Below are 18676 nucleotides of genomic sequence, written 5' to 3' on the forward strand. Positions count from 1 at the left end.
AACGCCTCTGCTTCCTAATGGGAAACATAAGTGTGAAAACACGGGATGAAACTATCCCCTGTTCCGTGCCACTAACAAAGCGGCTATGGTATTCATGTATGTGTACATCTTGCTTCATAACTCATTTCACTGAGATCGGTGCAATAATGGAAGGATGTCCAATATGGGTCCTTATAATAGCGCTGTGTTCATGCTGGAAAGGTAACGGGTCGGGGATGGGATGTGGGGTGTGATCTGTATCAATAGATGGTCTAGTGTCCATGCTACATGCAGTCACTACAGTCCTCACTGCTGGTGGTGTTAACATGCATGTCTTCAAATAGTTCTTCCTGAGGACTGTGAGGAAGTGCTATTGTTGCCAAAGGTTATACCGAATACGTATCGCATGCTAGCTGTGTTAGTCATAAAACAACAGCATGACGCTGTGGAGCACCCATGTGGTCTGCATGCACCTGTTCTTGTGAATGAATAGTGATAATGTTGATGGTCAAAACGGCCTGCTGACCTGCCCGTGAGCCCAATAGGCAGACTTCTGTCGGGAGGTGGCTGGCGTCAAGTGGAATGTTTTTAGACGGTGGTACCATAGAATGGTATTTCTAGAGATGCATGTAAAATAGACTTCCCAGTTTATGCATACAGTGCCAGTCTAGATTATGTTATATAACTAATCTAGTCCTTAACTGCGCGTGTGAGCTCCACTCGTGCAGGGTAATGAATACCCTTCTCCAGCATGGGGTCTGGCATGGATTCACATGCTCATGAATATTCCCCGTTGTCTGCTGGGAATCCTTGGTAAAGAAAAAATCAGTATCCGTTTCATTTCTGATCTGTCTTTCTTAGTAGTAACCAATCACTGGTCTCTGGTTCATACTGTCTGCAGCCAATGACTGCCCTCTCCCTAGGCCCCGCCTCTGGCAGCCATCCTCAGATTTTTACCGCATGTTTAAGTGTTGGGAGTCCTCGTGCTTAGCTCTCGAGCTTTTACTGCGTTTTTTCACTTTTTACAAAGATTTATCTCATTTTTTCGGTTTAATCGAGCCTCAAGCTCCACCGTTTCTACTTCTGATCAACGGGGACCCGTTTCGGATTTATCTAGGCCCCCCAAGGGTGAAGTTTTCATCGAGTTACGCTTCTTGGAGGATTCCAGAAGTTTCTGAGGCCTGCCTCGCGGATGAGAAGAACATGGCCCAGGAGAAGGGAAGCTTGACTCCGGGCAAACTGTTCAGGGTCTGCCCTGGATGCAACTTACAAAATGTGTTCAAGGAGGACGAGCATTCGAAATGCCTTTACTGCCTCCACGAGGATAAAACGCACGTGGAGAAGGACTGTGCGTTTTGCATGAACATGTCGGATCAGACTATGTGGGATCGTCGGACCCGTATCTCCAACTGGCTGGAGGGCAAGAGCCCAGCAGGTGAGAAGAAGAAGTCAGAGCGGTCTTCTAAGTCCTGTGAGGGTGCCCCGGCGACGGGGGCCCAACAGAAAGCAAAGCACCGCAAGTCCGCGGGCACCGGGAGCGCCGAACGGTCAGGCTCCTCGGCTGCCAGGCATGGCGCACCTTCATTGACGCCATCAACCGTGAGCCAACACTCTGGCTCGGGGAAGAGAAAACCCGAGAACCCGGCTAAGCTTCTGGAGAGGCCCCGGTCGATCTCGAAGGAACAGGCCGAAGGGGAGCGAGGCGGTGACCCTCCCCCTAAGGTGAAGGCCTCAAGCACACCCAAGGTGGTGAAGGCCTTAATCCCGGCCAAGGCCTCGATTGAAGGAGTCGCTGCGGCCCTGGCGAAGCCTGTGGAGGCTATCCCAGTGGAGGCAACCTTGGGGCCCAGCGTTTCCCTGCCTCCGCGGAGGGAATCCTCTTTTAAGCCCATCGAGAAGATCCCAGTGAAGACCCCGGTGGAAAAAGAGGGTGGGGGGCGGTGGCTCTTACAGACACGGACACAACCTCCGAGGAGGAACTGACTGAAAATTTGGAAGGGGCCCAGTCCCAGGGGAGGGATCCTGACGAGGGGGACGACGAGAGCGAGGGTGGCGACGACGCGGTTCCCGTGGAGTAGGCAAAGCCGTCGCTCCCGGCACGCCCATCACAGCCCGAGCCACAAAATAATTCGGCGGCCATTTTGACGCCAGTCCAAACCTTATGCACGGAGATAAGGACGAGACTGCCCCTACCCCCGACGGATGACCCTGCTGAACCGGGTCCGTCGGGAAGCCTTCCAAACAAGAGGAGGAGAATTAATCCGGCTCCCCCTCAGCCCTCACGGCCTTCTCAGCCTTCGTTGCCTTCCCCGGTCCCGAGGGATGACACGGGAACAGACACGGCCACGACGGGGACGGATGACGACGGCGACGACGACGGGACTGACCTCCCGTCTCCGATTCCTCAGGCGTCTCCGCCCGACGAAATTGGCTCCTTCCACGCCATGATTACCAGGGCGTCCAAGCTTTTTCAGCTCTGCCCTGAAGAAAAGAAGATGGAAGGCTTCCTCTACCAACGGCGCGAGGCCAAGAGGAAGATGGTCCTTGCGGTGCCCTTGCTGGATGACATCTGGGACGAGGGTCTTGCTCTCCTGAAGAACCCGTCCACGACGCCTGCCAAAAGGAATCGGTATGAGAAGAAGTACCGGGTCCCTGACAGCGCCCCTTTGTGCCTTAGAGCACAACCGATCCCAGACTCGGTTGTCTCGGCAGCGGCCAAGAAGAAAGTGTTGGGGGCTTCAGCTTCAACTTCAACTTCCCCACCAGACCGCCAGGGAAAGACACTAAATGCCATGGGACGACGAGTCATCTCGTCGGCGGCAACGGCGATTAAGGCGGCCAACGCCCTAGCGATTGTGGCCCGCTACGACAGGGAGTTGTTGGACTTCCTCCCGGACGACAAGAGGGTAGAGGCCCTGGCGATCCTACAGGAGGGTGAGGTGGCGTCGGACCACGCCATGACTGTGGCCACGGACATTGCTGACAACAGTTTCTGCCAGTTGGGCGACAGCGTTTGCCTTCGACGGCGGGGGTGGCTCAAGGCGACGGATTTCCGTCTAGACGTGCAAGCCAAGGTTTTGGGCATGCCCTTCGACTTGAACAATCTGTTTGGAAAGACAATGGATGAGTCACTGCAGGCCATCAAGACCGACAGGGAGACAGCTCGTACTGTCAGGCGGCCCGCTCCTCGTCGCAAGAAGCTTACAGGGGACGAGGCAAGTCAGGCGGATCTCGCCGTCGTCGCCAGGGAGGCCAAGGCGGTAAGGCTGCCTCCAAGCAAGACTGAACCGGCCATTGCATCGGGCCCCCACCGAAGCACCCTGGTGGGAGGCCGGCTGACGAGATTCGTCAGCCTGTGGGAGTCCATCTCCACCGATCGTTGGGTGCTGGATGCCCTGGCCCACCGGCACACTCTGGAATTTCTAAAGAAGTGCCCCCAAATTCCTCCCGTGGCCAGGAAGGAAAACCACGTCCCTCAACTGCTGTTAGAGGTAAGGGCGATGCTCAAGAAAGGAGCCATCAAGCTCGTCCCAAAGAGGCTCCGGGGCTCCGAAGTATACTCAAGATACTTCCTCGTCAGAAAGAAGACAGGAGGTTGGCGTCCCATCCTGGACTTGTGTCGGCTAAACAAATACATCAAGGCACAGAAGTTCCGGATGGTCACCCTCCAGCACGTGCTGGGCCAGCTGGAGGAAGGCGACTTCCTATCGTCATTGAATTTGGATGATGCATACTTTCACATCCCCATCCTAAAAGGACACCGAAAGTTTCTCATGTTCGTAGTCCAAGGGCGGCACTACCAGTTCAAGGCCCTCCCATTCGGATTGATGTCGGTGCACAGGGTATTCACCAAGTGCCTAGCTCCAGTGGCGGCGCGGCTGCACCTGCAGGGGATCCACGTCTACCCCTACCTGGAAGTTTGGCTCATCTCAGCAGGAACAAGGGAGCTCGCTGTCGAACACACAGCGAAGACCGTCTGGCTGCTCATGGACCTGGGATCAACTTCCCCAAATCCCACCTGGTTCCGTCGCAGGTCACACTGTTTATGGGAGCCAAGCTCGACACAGTGGCGCTACTAGCCTCGCCGTTGGAGGAAAGGACAAAGGCCATCCTGGGCAAGTTGCAGCGTCTGCTGGCCACGGAGGTGGCCAGGGTGAGGTCCATCAAGTCCCTTCTCAGGATGATGTCCTCTTGCATCAATCTGGTGTGCCTGTGCAGGCTTCGGATGCGTCCTCTGCAGGAGTTCCTCGACGCCTGTTGGATGCAAGCGACAGGCAGCTTCGAGGACAAGATCTCGCTCAACGAAGTATTCCGCCAAGCAATTCAATGGTGGTGCACCCGCGCGCATCTCGCAGCGGGCATGGACTTTCAGGCCCCAGCATACCAGGTGACGGTGACGACGGATGCCTCCCTGGAGGGGTGGGGAGCGCACACTGGAGATCCTCACGCGAGAGGCTGCTCTACATCAACATACTGGAGTTCCGAGCAGTGTTCTGGGCCCTCAAGTCATTCCTCCCGTCCCTCAAGGGCAAGGTGGTGAGGATCTTCACCGACAACACCACCACAATGTTCTACATCCGGAAGCAGGGAGGAACAAGATCCCCAGCCCTGTCCAAGGAATCCCAGGATCTGTGGCACTGGGCCGTTGCCCAGGGGATGTTTCTGGTACCTTTTCATCTAGCATGGATAAAAAACACCTTCGCCGACTCACTCAGCAGGGAGCTGCGCTAGTGCCACAAATGGGAACTACGCCAGGATCAAGTGGATCAACTCTTCCGGCGATGGGGCAAACCCCAAATCGACCTGTTTGCGATGGCGACGAACTCCAAGTGCCAGAGGTTCGCCAGCAGGTTCCCCCAGCCGAGGAGTATGGGCGATGCTTTCTCGTTCCCCTGGGACGGCCTGTTCCTGTATGCATTCCCTCAGTTGCCGTTGCTGCTCAGGCTCATCAACCAACTCAAGAGGTCCCGGTGCATTATGATCCTCGTCGCACCGGCGTGGCCGAGACAGATATGGTTCCCGGACCTTCTGGACTTGTCAGCGTCCCCACCAGTCAAACTGTCGACGGATGCAGATCTTCTCTCCAGAGAAGGATGCGCCATTCTTCATCACGACCCAGAGTCGCTGAACTTGCAGGCCTGGCTCCTGCAGCACTAGAGTTTGGAGGGTATGATATCCCAGCTGACTGCAGAGAGGTTCTTGCGAAGGCCAGAGCGTCCTCAACTCTCAAGTGCTACGGACACAGTGGAAGAGGTTCTCTGTCTGGTGCCTTGTACAGACGATCAACACTCTATGGATTACAGCCCCTCAAGTGTTACTGTACTTACTATTGCTGGCAAAAGCTGGACTAGCTCATGCTTCCATCAAGATACATCTGGCAGCGATTTCCCGATACACCAGAACTGCAGGACGGTCGTCCCTGTGGTCTCATCGCCTGGTGAAGGAGTTTATGAAAGGACTGTTTTGATCGTTCCCGCCGGTGAAGGCTCCAGCCCCAGCGTGGGAGCTCAACGTGGTGCTGACCAGGCTCATGGGCCCGCCATTCGAGCCCTTGCATTTGGCTCCGTTGAAGTTCCTGTCGTGGAAGACAGCGTTCCTTGTGGCCATCACCTCTGCACGACGCGTGGGAGAGATTCAGGCCCTATCCTGCAAGCCTCCATACTTGACTTTCCATGAGACGAGGGTAGTGCTGAGGACGCACCCCTCCTTCCGCACCCCTCCTTCATGCCCAAGGTGCCGTCGGACGTCCATCTCAACGAGCCCTTGGTGTTACTAGTCTTTTTCCTGTCGCCTTCGTCGCCGGCCGGGAGAACTTTGCACTCGCTGGATGTAGCTAGAGCGCTGAAGTTCTACGTGGACCGAACAAAGAGTTTTCGGAAGACATCACAGCTGTTTGTGAACTTTGGACCTGTGAACCAAGGGAAGGCTCTCTTGAAGGCTTCCATTTCCAGATGGCTCTCCGGCTGCATCATGCACGGTCATCGGTTGGCAAACTGACTGTTGCCCGGCCGTCCGAGAGCCCATTCGACCCGAGTGATTGCTGCTACCACAGCGTTCTTGTCTGGTTTGCCCCTGCTGGACATCTGCAGGGCTGCTACGTGGAGGTCGACGCACACCTTCACGAGATTCTACTGCGTCGACCGGGATACCAGGGAGGAGTCCAGAGTCGGCCAGGCAGTGCTGCACAACCTGTTCGCTTAAGGTGGGCCTGGTGAGGAGGTAAGAGATGCTTAATGTTGAGTTTTATGTAATGCTTAATGTTGAGCCTTGCCACCTCCCGTGGTTGTGCATGTGTGTACTGCTATGTATTCTTATATTCATGAGCATGTGAATCCATGCCAGACCCCATGCTGGAGAAGGAACAAGTTACTTACCTGTAACTGTTGTTCTCCAGCATGGGTCTGGCATGGATTCACATGCGAACCCTCCCTCCTTCCCCTCTGCGGCTCTTCACTTGGTCATACTGCCACTTTACATGCTACCAAATCTGAGGATGGCTGCCAGGGGCGCGGCTTAGGGAGAGGGCAGTCATTGGCTGGGGATAGTATGACCCAGAGACCAGTGATTGGTTACTACTAAGAAAGACAGATCAGAAATGAACCAGATACTGATTTTTTTCTTTACCGAGGATTCTGAGCCTGACGACGGGGAATATTCATGAGGATGTGAATCCATGCCAGACCCATGCTGAAGAACTACATTTACAGGTAAGTAACTTGTTCCTTCTACGTTCGGTGCCTTCTATGTTCGCAGCCAGCTTGAATGGGATGGTCTGCTTGCTGTGTGGAGGACAGACCTCTATGTGCATAGTCAATAATTAGAATATGTCCTCAGATTACTCAAGTAACTGCAAGTACTTCGAATCAGTGGTGTCGCAATGGAATCATTCAGTTACCTGGTATTGCCTTGAAAAGACGAGTCCATAGCGTTGGCGTCTTCCGTGTGTTGGCGGACGTCTCTATGATCTGGACCGGCTAGTCCGCTCTGATCTAAATAGAACACGGGCTAGTGACACCATGTTAGAATGGGCTAGTCTGTGTGTGTGTGACCATTAATAATCACTATGTCATATTGCTGATGACCGTGTGGGAAGGGTGCCGTAATTATTGTTAGCCGTGTATCTTGTTAACATATGTAAAATTATGCTGGCTATTTCTGGAAAACTTCTTAAATGTAATGTGGATGTACTACGCCGGTGGCGCAGCGCCATCTTGGAATGATTTCGTACACCGGTTCATTTAATGGAGCTGATGAGGGCTACATAGCCTGGAATGTGCAAAATAGCGAAATCCTGAGCCCATGTTTCGAAATAGAGAAGGAAATGGTGGGCTTAAATGTGTGGTGGCTGCTGTCATCTTGTGCCTATTCAGGAATAATGAAGAACAGAAGTGATAGTGTTGCAGTGTTAATACCAAAGGACACTAATGTCGAATGGCCATTCCCTCATGTTTCCCAGAGTGTCATAATATTTTTATATATTTTACAGGGGCTCAGCAATGGTAAACAGTGAGTCTGGATGCCGTGGAGGCTGGTTTGAATTTAAATAACATAGGCATGTGACTTATGTATGCATTACAGATAGGTCACTTACTGTATCTGTTCATTGAGCCCATTCTTGTCTGTACCAAGTCTAAAGATCCAGTTTTGCTCTCTTCTGAGTAGGAGATTATGAAAGTTAACTCCACGTCTAGGTGGAGCAGTCTGTTTTGCATGCATCTCTAGAAATACCATTCTATGATACCAGCGTTCTCGAAACATTCCGCTTGACACCAGTCGCCTCCCGACAGAAGTCTGCCTATTGGGCTCACGGGTAGGTCAGCATGCCGTTTTCACCATCAACATTATCACTATTAATTCACAAGAACAGATGCATGCGGACCACATGGGTGCTCCACTGCATCACGCTGTTGTGTTATGACTAATACAGCTAGCATGTGATACGTATTGGGTATAACCCTTGGCAACAGTAGCACTTCCTCACAGTCCTCAGGAAGCCTATTTGAAGACATGCACGTTAACACCACCAGCAGTGAGGACTGTAGTGACTGCATGCAGCATGGACACTAGACCATATATTGATACAGATCACACCTCCCCCTTTCCCCCACCCCTTTCCTTTCCAGCATGAACACAGTGCTATTATAAGGACCCATATTGGACATCCTTCAATTATTGCACTGATCTCAGTGAAATGAGTTATAAAGCAAGATGTACACATACATGAATACCGTAGCTGCTTTGTTAGTGACACGGAACAGGGGATAGTTTCATCACGTGTTTTTACCCTTATGTTTCTTATTAGGAAGCAGAGACGTTTTTTCCTTGTGGATCAACAAGTTTTGGTCTCCAGACGGAATTGACACCACATATTATACAACTGGTCCTGATGAAGATGATCACAGCAACCTTGATCATTGAAACCGGTCGACCCCACCTGACATGTGGTATCTCATGTTGAAGAATATGTCCACAAACAAAATATTAGGGCACTTACAGCAAAAAACCTCTTTCTATGGCTAGATTGTTTCTTTAGCTTCTAGCTTGTATTGCTCTGACAGCAGAGCAACTTTTATTGCTTCAATCAGAATAAGGTCTTAAGTCATTGGCACTACCTCTAACTAGCTGGCTATTAAAACTTAGACTGAAAGTCCAGTAATGAGATTAGGCCACTGTTACTTAGTTTGAGACACGAACATATGGTATTTTTGTCTCCCTACAGGAGTGATGTTTATTGACCTTAATCTGATAACTATTTTTTAACAGTTGATTTGTATGAATGAAGGCTAGTTAGGGATGCTCTCTCATCTATCCCTGTTAGATAGACGGCACAACATCCGACGCCTAGGAAAGGTTTTCCCACAGACAGGTTACTATGTATGTGTGGAAAGTACTGCTTTCAGATGATTGATCTGGTCAGCACATAATTTTGTTTCTCCATTACCGTTCTTCAGTGTTACAACACAACATGAGAGACATGCACTGGGTTCAACACAAATTGGGTGAGATGCTTGAGTGTGAAACCTTGAGAGCAGCCCTGGAGAAACAAGCATGTTAACACAAATAGGGTGAGATGCTTGAGTGAAACCTTGAGAGCAGCCCTCGAGAAACAAGCACGTGAACACAAATAGGGTCAGTCTGAGCATGCCTATGATCACTGTCTGTGTGCTGTGTGTACTACCAGTTAGCGTAAGCACCGCCACACCGTAGCATGGGTTGAACACCAAAGGCCTGTTGGCTGTTTTTGATGAACTCCTCACCAATGATAGCCTCTTGTTCATATCATGTTCCTGTCAGTGGCAGTGACTCAGCGGGTTTGGCTAAGAGGAAGACCACGTTTTGAGATGCAAATAACTTTTATGCCGTTTGCCAAAACTGCATGAAACAATTGAAAATTATATCTGGACATTTTTCTAAAGTTCTAAAAAAAAAGAAATTTACACCACCCAAGAAAAACAGTCAAAACTGGATGATGCCAGAGGGGGCATCTATAAACAGAAGACGGGAAAACCATCACTTTACCCCACATTTCCCATAGCAGAATTACTTACTCCATCATCCTCTGTTCCCTCAGCTTTATTCAACACACATTCAACCATCTTCATCACTGCGATCACCAGTCTTGTTTTCTCCCACAAAAGGACCCATTCCCACCATTCTGAGGGACCTAGTGATTCACTGACATTCATATGCCCGACTAGAAATTTGCTTCCCACCTCTTGCAGTAACTCACAAGCTGTTACCAGGTGAAGGAGCATTTCTATATTTCCTTTCTCCTTACAAAGTCGACATTGGGCATTCATAATTCACAGCATTTTCCTAGCCCTTTGTACCTATGTTGTACTGAGGCAATTAGCCGCATCTAAGAAGAAAATCCTGATATAGAGGCAAGGGACATTTTTGTAGGTACACTGGGAGGGAATTCAGACCTTTCTTTCAGAATTCAAAGATTGTCTCAATTTGTCCTGAACCCATTTCTCTACAGTAGTTCCATATATTCCAGTGATTGCAATTTGAGTTCTTGTTTAATTGTATTCATTAGCAACGCATTAGGAAGCCCCAATACTCACCGGAAAAAAAAACCTTCTAGTTTCTCCTGGCTTTTCCAGGGTAAGCACAGAATAGCCTCTGCTCCATACGTTAATACCTAAAATACATTCTGTTTGTAGAAAGAAATAACTGGGACCATCAGGAACTTTCCGAACCTTTGATGGAGGGCCATTCCCTGGTTGGTTAGGGATTCTAGCTTCGACCTTAGATGCATGTATTATTCATACTCCTGTTTACAAACACCCCAAGGTAGACCATGGATTCAACTATTTCCAACAGGCTCGCTCCCACTCTCCACGTAAACCCACTACTCTTCTTTTTACGTGCTGGCTTCATGGTCAATATTTTGGACTTTGCCACGTTTATCTTCATACCATTTTCTGGGAAGAAAGTGGTAAAGGCATCAATCCTCCTCTGGAGACCAATGGGCGTTAGATCTAGAAAAACAAAATCATCAGCGAATAGTATCCATGGCACTTCAGTGCGATTGATTTTGGGTGGAAATGCTACCACATCTTTTTGTGACCAAGCCAAGTAAGCAATATAGAGGCAAAATAGCATGGGTGCCAATGCACACCCCTGTTTTAAGCCTTGATGAGTGAGAATTTTCTACGATAAGTAGCCTTTACATGAAAGTCGAATCCATACTGAGGTGTTAGTATATAAAGCCTCCATGGCCTCTACCAGGTTGATGGGGCATTTCCAGGCTCTAAGCTTGGTCCAATGTTTTTCTCTAATTACCCTGTCGAAAACCTGTTAGAGGTCCATGAATACAAGGTAGAGACTGGTTTTTGATTCCAGAGCCCTCTCTTTAAGAATGTTAATAATGGAGGGTAGGCAGGATAGCTCAGCGGCAACAGGCGCGCCTTGGAAGCAAGACGACACAAAGCAACATGGGTTCGATCCCTGGGTCCGTGCTTAGAAACCTCTGTGTATTAAGCGTGTTATAAATAACCTATCATATCAAAGATTGAGGGCTGTCCTTACCCCCTTGACAAACCCTGTTTGCCTCGGGTGCAGGATTCCGCTCTTATCTGCCCATAACTTTAGGTCTCTCAGTAGGAGTGTATCAAACAACTTTCCTACTGAGTCTAGTAGAGCACTAGGGTGCTAGTTTTTCGGCTCTGCCCTATCTCCTTTCTTAAAAATAGGAACAATGTTTGCCTCCATCCAGAAAGATGGTATCTCCTTATTACTGAAGGTTCGCATCTCTAAATTAACACGCACTTATTCCAAAGACAGAATAATTGACACACCCCACAAGGGAATGATACCAGGAGAATGGATTGCAAGTGAAACAAGGTTTATATATGTAAATTGTGCTTTCAGAGAACTCTGCTGCACTGAGAGCACTCTGCTAGAAACCACATGAGCAGCACATTAAGAAGGATAAAATCGTCACGGATGACATGAGCGATAGGTACAAAAATCTGGGATTCATTTGGTGGGTAGAGTGATACAATATGGATCCATATTCTCCGGTCATGCTGGATTGGTCCTCGCTCGCTTGTCACTCTGGTAGCAAGTGGGTCAGCTGGGCTCAACATCGTGGTGAAGGTCGGTTCACAAATGACATAATCCTAGCTGACTACACTAACAAACCCAGCAATTGATTAACACAAGAATAATGGCACAAATAAAACAATTACATGAATAGCGGTGTCCAGAGGATGAAATCTAGACTTATGGACATTCTAACCTTCCACCCCTCACTGTGTCTCTGATGTTGCACGTCTTACACCTGGGGCCTAAACAGGTTGATAGGAGTAGATGCCTTGCCATGTGGGTTCGGAATTTCATTGGGGGTTCTGCATGGTCAGGGTGAGGCCAGGTTAGATGAATATCGAAATCAAAGGAGTTGGAGGGTCTGTGTTTGTGGGCTATGGTCTGGCAGGGTAGTGGTCAGAGGGGGCTCGGACAGTTTAGTGGAGATCGATGGATCGTGGAGCAGAGGCCTGTTCTGATCTCACGCTATGCGGAATGAACGCTGTGAGTATATGATGTTACACTCTTTGCAACAAATTAACTTACTGGGCTTCCCTGAGAGCAGGAGAACAGAGCTGGTAGGGAGAGGGCCAGGGCTGTCTGTGCGAGGCACTGGGCATGAGAGAGGCAGCTTTTTAGAGATCCTTTTCAGGCCTGGTGAAAAGATGGCTTCTTGGGCAACACAAAATGGAGTCTTCATATAATACCAAAGGCCTTATTATTAATTTGTCCATGTGCTGTTATTCAGCGTATTTAACCTGGGTATTTCAAAGAAATGGTGGGACATCTCCCCCCTTTGGTACATGCAGATTCCATTTTGCGCAGGAATCATAAGGGGGGGCTGGGTAGACCACCTCTCCCTTACATTTCTCCCTTTTGTTACTCCTAAAGTAATGAATATCCGACCAAATACATCTGCGTTCTTCAGCCCTCTTTACTGCTTCATCCCAAGCTCGGGTACCCTTTCTAGGCATCCACGCTCTACAAACATTCTGCAAACTCTCCCCACGCCAAGTATATTCTTCATGGGTGTAGGTATGTAAATGCAGTCTCCATCCCAATCTAGATGCACCCATACCTCCTTATAATTTTCATGGTCTTGGGGTTTCTTAATCGTGGTGTGATACAAATGATCTATTACATCTCCGGTGTTGTATAGGGCCACGATGCAATATTTGGGCTCATTATTTTCACCTGTTTGAACCTGGCCGTTTTTAGTGTTTATGTTTTTCATTGTGTTCACCTTTTGGTTGCCGATAGTCACCATCCTCATGGCACTCTTAGGCCCTGCTTTTGTGCAACACCTCAACCCTAATAGGCACACACAGAAGAACAGCAGCAAGAAGACGATAACGGGAACCAGCATTTTAGCAGTCATTAAGAGCCATGATGGTACCCAGCTGAATGCCATGGTGAACCAACTGTCATCCTCTATTGCTCATTCTTTTTTCATTCGTTCACCAAGCTCGTGTACTGAAGCTATGACATGTGACAGTGTCCCGTTTTCAGCATCCATAGAGGGTATGAAAGTACAGCAGGAACTCCCAATTCTTTGGCTAACCCCGCCCTCCATTGCAGTGAGGAGGTTGAGGACATAGCGATTCTGTAACGTCATCAGTCACAGGGCCCTTAGTTCTACCTTGATGAAGTTGAACCCCTCTTCAGTGTCGTTTGCCAGCTGGATGAGTTCCCATCTAATTATTTTCAACCTGTTGGCATTTGTTCTTGTCTGGATGCTTGGCACAAGTGATGCAAAAAATGTCTCTACCAAGCTGAACAGCTTTTATTGATTTGGTATTTGGTCGAGGAGATTGGAAGAGTCTTGAGATATGTAATTTGAATGTCTCTTTTTTCTTTGCAACTCACCAGATGTTTCTTCTTCAGGGAATATTTGATAGATGGGGGGCTGTTCTTCAGCTGGCCGTGGTGCACGTGATTTGGTTTGCTGCACCACTCCCCCCTTACATGCTCTTCAGGGATCACCAGTAGGGCAGAATACAGTGTTGTCAGAGTACAGTAGCCTCTCCAGGAAGGCGGAAGATGCATGTACGCCTGATTGCCACAAACCCAATAAAAGTCCATTAAAGCTGCGGTCCCCTTTCTCATGTCGGGGATGGCGAGTGTCTTATTACAATGCCAGTTGGACCCCATTGGAGTCTTCCCTTCCCCAAAGAAACACTGTTCGTATGCATCTTCTTGTCGCACCGTGATGGGTTTCCCGAATGTGGTGACCCATGTCAGCTTGGATACATGCTTGGATCAGGTTTGAGCACACTTTTGATCCATCCATGACAGCTGCTCTTCCGTCCATCCTCGCAATGCTTCCGCCTTGCACATGTAAGTTGAATGTATTTTCTTATTGTCGACAAAACTTGTACCTTCTATTGCCAGGACTGGCTCTTTCAAACAGTTTGGTTGTTTGCATGTCTTTTCATCAGGTGGCTGGAGTTGTAATTTTACTGTGTGTGCCTGGAACAAATTCTTAATGCGACATAGTGCCAGATGAAGCGGACTTTGGGCTTCCAATATTGGTACTTCTTGAGGCTTTAACATTTTTCGGTGTGCCAGAAGCATAGGGGATCAATAAGCAAACATAACAACTGCTGTTTGTGGTTCTTTTACCATTCTTGCTTATATCAGAATACCAACAGTTAGATTGACTGGGGTGTCCGAGATCATTGATAGTATCTAACCCCAACCCATGATAGCCATCATACCGGTATTTGTTAGCTACTCTCTTAGGCCTTCGATAATGTAAAAGGGATGGTTTCTCTTTAGCAAAAATTGTACACATTTCATTAACACTACACAATGTCTCTTGAATATTTGCAGGCACTTCACTATACATGGGATATATAATATCTTTACATCTACATCATCATCATAATTATTCACATGTTGCTGGTATACTTCCGGGGCCCCGTAATAGGAGAATCTAGTTTTTACCACTGGAGGTTGGAGTGCATGTTTGTGGCCACTAGAAAATGAGGTAGTATTGATAGCAGGTTGTTGGAAATCTAGTGAAGTGATAACTATTGAGTTGAGTGGAGGTACCGTGCTTTCCTCTTGTCATTGGCTGGAGTTGCTATTGCTCGTGAGCACAGTGGTGGGCGGGTTACAACATTGACATTTTTGAAGAGTGTTGTCAAATTGTGGGTTGATTTATTTCCACTTACACAGGTTACTCCCACCCTCCATCTTTTATATGGACCCCCAAATAAAAGAACCCGCCCAATAAGCGAATAATGCTAACACCATCAGTGTGAATAGTATGGAAACACATTTTAGTACACAATAAATACTGTATGAAGGCATTCTATTATTTATAATCCTACCACTTACTAACTCATTATTTACAGTCGCTGGTAGCTCCATTATTATTTCACCCAAGAGATAGAAAAAATAAAAAGCGGGGTGGGGGTTAATACATACGCAGATGGGACAACGTGTGAGTTAAAGAGGAAACGTGTGAGCGGAAGTAGACCAGTGGTGAACATTTAAGTAACAAATGACAGAGATGACAGTATTACATTATCATCCTATCTTCTATCTTTCCATGGCATTTCCGATAGAGAGAGAGAGAAAGCGAGAGAGAGAGAGTAGTGTTGAAGGAAGACAAGATGGAACGCGAGAGAAACAAACCTTCCGCACACATATATTTACTCTTTCATTACATTTCATTTATCTTAATATGTACATACTGTCCATTATTCCTTTCTTTATTGACCCTTTTCTTTATTTAGGCTTTCAGGGTACTGCAACATTTGTTTGTTCTTCAATCACCTGTTCAGCCCCTACACTGTCGTGGGCCTTTCTTACATCGCTTAAGTGGATCCAGTACCTCATCCCTTTCACTTTTACTGCTGTGGGTGTGCAATAAATTACCTCATAAGGGACATGGAATTATGGCGAGTGCCACTTTCTAACAAAGCTTCGCACATAGACAAGTTCCCCAGGCAGAAGAGGTGGGCTGGGCTACCTGACACAGGGGTTGTGGTGTCTGTTTTGTTTTCTTTTGTGAATGGGGGCGTGATTTGTTTTGCGATGCACCGCACTGCACGTGTAAGTTGAGTGGGATATTATTTGAACTCATCTCCTAACACTACTCCTGTCCTGTGTGCATCGGATGCTCTTCTTTTTTTTTTTTTTACTTTATTTTTGGTTTTTCAATATGATCGCCATACATAGGCACCTCCAGGGTGCGCAACCAGAGTAAAACAAACGGAGAAAAATTAGAAAGAAAAAACAAGACCCCAACTGTAATCAGCCCCACCGAGCCAACCCCTCTCCCCCCCACAAGTTCACCCTTGCAGGATTCCGTGGGTTCCTTCTGCATTTCCAGTTCGCCATTAACCACCGCCTCCTTACGAATCTGAACCCCACTGCTCATCTTCTAGCTCGCAGAGGTATCAGAATCTGAGGGATCTGCGTTTTTTAGCAGATAATTTATGTATGGACCCCAGATGTCCGGGGGGCGAGCATGCAATGGTAGGAGTCTTATAAATTCGCACTCAATGTTTTGACAGTAAATAATGTCTTTTTTCCAGTCTTCAATCTTGGGGAGTGGGCCACGACCCCACGACATCGCGATTCTCCTACGAGCCAGCACCAGGAGAAAGGCTGCAAGTTTTCGAGATGCTGGCTGCAAGTATTTCGTAAGACTGAGCAGGGCTCCAAGGGGTTGGGGTCTCTTGTTCGCCTATGATGTCTTCAGTTATTTGTAGAACAGGGGACCAGAAATTGTGAATTCTCAGGCAGTTCCAGGCTAGGTGGAGGAAGTCAGCATTGGCTGCCGCACATCTGTCACATCGGACTGACAATTCTGGGTGGTGTTTGTTCCTCTTAACTGGGGTGTAGTACGTCTGATGCACGAAGTTAAGTGAATTAATGTATGCCGCGTGTTTATTGCAACTTTTTGCGTTTGGCGGAGGAATAGGACCAGTCTCCGTCTGATATCGATTCCTGAATGGCTGATTCCCATTTTTGCTGCCCCTTGGGTTTGGGTGTCCCACTGCCTGCTATGAGGGATTTATATAGTAGCAACACTAATCTTCCTTCCCCCTGCGCTTGAATCGTATTGTGTAATAAGTCCCATGTGGGAGGTTGATTGGGAAAGGACGGAAACAACTTTTGAAGGGTGTGACGTAGTCTAAAGTAGATGAACACATCTAAAGAGGAGTTACCGCCTCTATCTTTGGCCATTTGTGGAGTCAGAAAGTGCCCCCGGGGAAGAGGTTGCCAAAGGAGTGAATGTTAACCTTGTCTGTCCATATAAGGAACACTTTCTCATTAGTAAGGGGGATTCCAGGAACAAATCTAATGGACAATAATGGGGAAAATCTTATTGTCACCCCGTATTTATTGACTATTTATTTCCAAATTGCGTAGGTGGATAGGACCGTGTTTAGCGTGTTGTATGGGACCGGAATATGGCTGATAATGACGGCCCTCAGGAGGTTGGGGGAGGCTAAGGCTCGCTCCACCTGCACGTGGGGCCGAACAAAGTGGACCGTATACCAATGACTGAGAAATTGGGCCTGGGCCTCCCAGTGGTACTTTTCGATATCGGGGAGCGCTAGTCCGCCATTCGACACTGGCAACGTTAATGTGTTGTACGCTACACGCGCCGGTTTCCCAGCCCACAACAACTCTAGGAGTAGACTCCTGACTTTTTGGAAGAAGGATTTGGGGACAAGTAGTGGAATGTTCGTGAACAAATAGAGAAGTTTGGGTTAGACGACCATTTTCGTTAAGGAGGTCCTTCCCCATATCGTTAGAGGCAGAGTTTTCCACCTATGAATTCGTTCCTGCAAGGAATTTAGTGCACAGACATAGTTATCACTATAGATCTCATGATGATTACGTGACATATAAATACCCAGATAGCGGACCTTTGAGGTTTCCCATTTAAGACCGTAATTGTCTGCGAATTCAGTTGTGGTCTGGGTCAGGGGAAAGATTACGGATTTTGAGTGGTTGGTTTTGACATTCGCCCAAATTTTATGACTTCTCGCATTACCGGGTTAAGATTGGCCTGGGGGTCACTGACGAATAACAGGATGTCGTCAGCGTAGAGGTAGACAATTAATCTATGGGGACCCAGTTTAAGACCTCGTGTCAGATGGTTGGCGCGAAGCCTCGACGCCAAGGGTTCCATAATGAGGGCAAAAATAAGGGCAGAGAGCGGGCAACCCAGTCTTGTTCCACGTTCTAGTGTTATGCCTGAGGACCTGGAGTTTCTGAGTGTGATATATGAGTGGGGGGCACCGTATAGCAAGGACACTAATTTGATGACAAATTTGCCTAGGCCCATTTGTGTAAGTGTTGCGAACATAAATGGCCATTCAACAGAATCAAACGTCTTCTCGGCGTCGAGAAGGACTGCTATAGCCCATTGTGTTGGATTTAGGGCCTCTATGACACCAAACAGTCTTCTGATCCCGTAGGTTGTGCTTTGCCCCGGGATAAACCCAGCTTGATCCCCGATAACGAGTGCAGGCATAAGAGGAAGCAACCGTGCAGCGAGGATTTGATTTTAGCTAGAATTTTATTGTCCAGATTAATCAAGGAGATTGGCCTGTAGGATGCACATTCATCTGGGGGTTTACCGGCTTTGTGCAGCACCATTACGTTGGCTTCACGCAATGTGGGGGGGAGGTATCCACACTGCGAAGATTCTTCAAAAACTCGGAGCAGAAGAGGCGCTAGGATGGTTGCATGGGCCTTGTAGAACTCTCCGATGAGCCCATTGGGCCCAGGCGCCTTGGCATTTGGGAGGGATTTTATTGCCTCTGAATTTCTTCTACTGTTATCGGAGCATTCAAGGGTTCACATAGCTCTGCTTCAGTACAACTCTGTGTCGTCGAGGAACTTTTGTATAGAATCTAGATTGGAATCCCCTTTGGAACTATAAAGAACTTGATAGAAGTCCCGAAATACTTTGGCAATTTCTTCCTCTGAATATACTAGTTGACCTTGGGCATCTTTAATACACTCCACTTGGGTCGGAGATTTGTCTATTGATAGAAGACGGGCTAACAAGGCACCTGGTTTCTGTCCTTCCCCATATTGGCGGACCTGGTGTTTGCGGCTCATGAACTTTATTTCTCGTTCAGCTATTTCCTTGAACTTCAGCAGTTCTTTCTTTATTTCGGCTTGAACATGT

Source organism: Ambystoma mexicanum, chromosome 14 (genome assembly GCF_040938575.1).
Source record: "Ambystoma mexicanum isolate Mex_15411 chromosome 14, UKY_AmexF1_1, whole genome shotgun sequence".
NCBI lineage: Eukaryota > Metazoa > Chordata > Amphibia > Caudata > Ambystomatidae > Ambystoma > Ambystoma mexicanum.